Source organism: Vicugna pacos, chromosome 15, assembly GCF_048564905.1.
Source record: "Vicugna pacos chromosome 15, VicPac4, whole genome shotgun sequence".
Taxonomy (NCBI): Eukaryota; Metazoa; Chordata; class Mammalia; order Artiodactyla; family Camelidae; genus Vicugna; species Vicugna pacos.
In genome coordinates this window covers 45,959,722-45,964,631 of record NC_133001.1, presented here as the reverse complement: position 1 = coordinate 45,964,631, position 4,910 = coordinate 45,959,722, and the positions used below count along the sequence as shown (strand labels likewise).

Genomic DNA, 4,910 nt, shown 5'->3' with positions numbered 1-4,910 from the left:
TTTCCCCCTTAACTTTTATACACATCTAATAGAAGTTGCTCTGTGTATGTGTATGTGTGTGTGTGTGTGTGTGTGTGTGCACATGCACTGTGTTTCCCCCACACATCCCCCACTCAATCATCTGGTGTAGGAATACTGAAGATATTATTGACTGAATCACTCTTCTTTATTCCTTGCACCTGATCAGTCACCAAGTCCTTATAATACCACTTAAAATATTTCTCAAATCCATCTCCTCTAATGCATCCCATGGGCTACCGCTACATACAGTAGTTTGCTAGGGTTGCTGTGATGACTGATTTTATGTATTAACATGACTGGGCCACGGGGTGCCCAGATATTCGTCCAGACATTATTCTAGGTGTGTCTGTGAGAGTGTTTCTGGATGAGATTAACATTTGCATCAGCAGACTGAGTAAAGTGGACTGCACCCCCTAATGTGGGTGGCCCTCACCCAATCAGTTGAAGGCCTGACAAGAACAGAAAGGTTGCCCCCCCCTTTTTTTTCACTTTAAGCAAAGTTTTTATTTTCAGTGAAAAAGTACATTTTCTCATTTTCTGTTCTTGGCATAAACTTTAATTCTTCCCAGTAGAACCAAAGCCTCCTGAACCCCTTTCCTTCTCATCTAAAACTTGAACTTCCTCTATTTCTGGGTAAAAAATCCTTTTCATAAATGAGCCATGCAATTCAATTGCCCTTTTCAAATTTAAACTTTTCTTTGCCAAAATTAAATAGTGCAACACCAACATTTCCTCTGTAATCTTCATCTATGACACCAGCTCCTACATCTATGAAGTGTTTTGCAGCCAAGACTGAACATGGAGCTGCTCCTCCATAGCACCCAGAAGGGAAAGCTATCTGAATGCTGGTTTTCACAAGGACCTTCTGCGTAGGTGGCACCATGTAATCACAGGCACTTTACAGGTCATAGCCCGTGGCGCGCGTGGACCCCTTGGTAGGGGTGATGAGGTGATCCGAGAGCTGGGCAAAGCGGAGCCGTGTGCCGCCCTCCTCCACGGCAGGCCGGGGCCGCTTGCTGGGGGAGATGGCTTGTGTCTCTTGAGAGCAGGGCAGGGCAGGGCAGAAAGTGAGCGCAACAGGGTGCAGGGGAACAAGAGAGAGGAGGATGAGCCCAGCAGTCAGGCACACAAGTCTGGCCCTTTCTGAAGTAAGAGGAAACTTCTATCTGACTGCCAAAGCTGGGACATCAGCCTTTCCCCGCCTTTGACCTTGAACTAAAACACTGGCTTTTCCTGGGTCTCCAGCCTGTTGGCTTTTGGACTGACCTACGTCATCCACTCTCCTGGGCCTCCAGCTTGACAACTACAAGGTCTTCTTAGCCTCCATCATTGTGTGAGCCAACTCCTTACAATAAATAAATAGATAAACAGACAGACAGACAGACAGACATATCCTGTTGGTACTGTTTCTCTGGAGAAAAGGGCTGCCGTAACAAAATGCCACAGACTGGGGGACTTAAACAGCAGAAATGTATTTTCTCACTGTTTTGGAGGCTGGATGTCCAAGATCAAAGTGTCGGTAGGTTTGGTTTCCACTGAGGCCTCTCTCCCTAACTTACAGACGGCCGCCTTCCCGCTGTGTCCTCACATGGCCTTTTCTCTCGACATGAACATCCCCAGTGTGTCTCTTGTGTCCTAAACTCTTCTTCTTATAAAGACACCAGTCAGATTGGACCGAAACCCACCCAAACAGCTTCATTTAAACTTAATTACCTACCTAAAGAATCTATCTCCAAATTCAGTCACATTCTGAGGTACCAAGAGTTAGGGCTTCTACAGAAGAATTTTCAGGAGACACAACTAAGTCATAACACATACCTAGTGTCTTAGCTTATGGAAATACTCTTCTATCATTTCCTCCTTCCTCCACTATTGCCACCTTCCAGTCCATCTACAATGTTAAAGTAAGCTTTCTAAAATCCAAATCAGATCAGGCATTATCTATTTAATTTGGCCTCTTAAGTCTTTAATATTTCATTGTTTACAGGACCTAGCTAAAAGTCTTTAACCAGAAAATACCAAGATATTCTGGGTCTTGCCTTTAACTACCCCTTTCTAGCTTCATCTCTCATCATTCTTCCTCATTGGCTCTATTTGTAGCCAAGCCAGAAAAATCTCTCCAGAGATCATTCATCTTTTTGTTCAACTCAGAGGCTTTTTAAACTATCCTTTGAGATGTGCAGCCTCCCTGAACACATACCTTCTGGCCACTGCTACATAATTATCAGTAGATCTGAATCCTCCTCTCCAGACAGAATAAAACTCCAATATTGCTTTTCATCCAAATAAAAAACTTAAATAAATTAACTAGCCCATTAAATATTTGCTGGATACCTGCTTTAGATCCAGCCCTTTCCTAGGGACCAAATCACCCAGTCTATACTGGGAGGTGGGAAATGTGCATGATATAAAAGAAGTAACAATACAATCCATACCCTCTTGGCCTTCTCCCAGAGATGGCCAACAGAGACAATCCATCCACCTCTATTGCTGAGGATTTGGTAGAATCAATGGTTTAAAGTAAATTGAAACACACTATCTAACAGAATAGCAAATTTTCTTCTGGCATAACATACACAACAAACCAGTAATAGCCAGCCCCTGCAGTCCAAGATTTGCTACCTAGAAATAGTCATATCCAGAAGTAACAGGAGCGACAGTCTAAAGACCCAGACCATTTATCAGGACAGTGATTTCAAAATCTTAGTGTAGGTGGATTTATAAGACCAATAAGCCATCACTACCACATTCTACAGTAAAGCACTGTAGATCCCAAGGAAGCCTGGGGAGTTGAAAACATTGTGTACCTATGGTTATGTGGGTAGGGGTGATGTGCTTGGGGGCTACCCATTAGCTGAAGTCTACACACTGAAACTTCCATTACAACTTCAATACCTTAAGTTAAATTAGGCAGTTAAATGCCATCAGTCAATTTCTCCTTCCCTGTCAAAACAACAAGCCACGGTATCACTACTGTTAATTGCCTGAACAAGCTGCTTACATGGAGAAATAACACCATCACAGAAGAGATCCACAATGCCTTCCTTGGATTTCCAACTTCAATTTTTTTTAGGATGTTAAGGTCAGATGAGTAACATTTCACCAAAAGGAAACAGTCTTTTCTGAGTCTTAACTAACTCAGCAACCTAAATAGAGCAAGCATAGGGAAGGGGAGAGAATACGCAAGGGGATTTGAAAAGGTGCTATTGGTTGGCTAAACTGCACTTAAAAGGTGCAAAGGAGAACAGATGAAGTCATGGTAGAAAAAAAGTCTTGCTAATAATTCCCAAGCTGCCAGCACAGAGACTATAACTACCGTATTCAGAGAAAATACGAAGATATGATATATTAATTTCTGGGTGAATGACCAGGCCACATAGCTCTGGGTGTTCTAAAATGTGAAGGCAACTGTTGTCATAGCATTTCTGGAGTGATAACTCATGTAACATTGCCCTGTTCAGCTGATGCAAACGGAGGCTGAAATGGGAATAACATCTCCAGGAAGTCCCCCGTGGTCCGGATGACGGCAGCGCCTGCGAATTTTTCTGGTCTACAGTTCAGCTATGGGGTCCTCATCCTGAACTTTCTGTTCTGAATGCATCCAACCTTGAATACGAAATGATGGATCTCCTTAGATTTTAAGCACCCCCGACACTGTATTCCATTAATAAATATTCATTTTCCTTTTCTCCCTCCAGTAGCATTTTCTCATCAATCATGGCTGAAGCCGGAGCTGTGAAAGCCCTTTATGCCTTACTGTGCATCGCTACATGATTCTGTGCATCCTTAAGAAATTATGAAATTATTGAAGACTGGGCGTGAACCTTTTGTTTGGTGTTGTTCTTAATCGTCACTGAGTCTGTGTTTATTCCCAGAATGAAACCACTTTGTTGTTGTTGTTGGGGTTTTTTTCCCCCTTCGTTTTCTTCTAGCACATGTATAAATCACTCCATTGGATTCTACTGTCTTGTAAAAATAAAAACGATCCCCAAATGTTCAAGAATTACTCAGGGACTATTCGGTGTTCAATATGTCAAAGCAGCCAAGACAGACAGTCAGGAAGAAGATTAGAATCAATGAAGAAAAATCCATCCTGGGCACAAGCTGTCCTGCTGCCAGCGCTGGAGGGGAAGGCCTGCTCACCCAGCACTCTCATTACTGGGAGAAAAAGTCTTCCAGCATGAGCAGGGAGGAGGCTGCAGTCTCTGCTGCCTGAGTTCTTAGCACAAATCTACACTGCATTTTGTCAAAACGGATACGCCTATGGAGTGGCCATCCGCTGCACAGTTTTAAAGATCTCCTTTACCTCTCTGCTGCCTCCAGACAAGGACCAGTCACTGGGGCCACAGCAGGGGCTCAGGGATAACCCAGAAAGCTGAGATGCCGAGATCTCCACTTATTTCCTGCTGGTCCACCGACATCAGAGGCTCGCTGCCTGGGGCAGGCCTTCTGCTCAGCACCGCCACTCTTCTCGTCCGTCCATCCCGCGCTGGGTATCATCCCGTCTCCTCCTACCCTGTTCGAACTCATTCCACAACTGGGGGACGTTAAAAGGTCATTTTAAATCTGCCTGGATTTCAAATATGAAAACTGGCTCAAGTATTTAGATAGAATTAGATAATAACAGATTATGGCGGCAAAAATGGGATCAATGAGCACATCACAAACCGATAGTCCAGAAGCACCTTCGTTGGTCATGGCCCCGTGTCAGGCTGCACGTTTGCAAAAGCAGCTTCTGGAAACCACAGGGTGGCTACAAGCGCTGAAGGCAGAAATTGGGGCAGGCTTACACTGAAGACAGCAAAAACTTGGAGCAAACAAGCTCCCCCTTCCCCTTCCATGGAAAACCTAGGAATATGCTGGAATAGGTATCTACTCCTAATGCCTTG

The 4,910-nt window shown here is 44.1% G+C and overlaps 1 pseudogene; it reads right to left on the bottom strand.

The window, feature by feature from the left end:
- Positions 1-576: 576 nt before the first annotated feature.
- Positions 577-4,521, bottom strand: LOC102525144 (deoxyuridine 5'-triphosphate nucleotidohydrolase pseudogene; annotated as a pseudogene).
- Between the last annotated feature and the right edge of the window lie 389 nt (positions 4,522-4,910).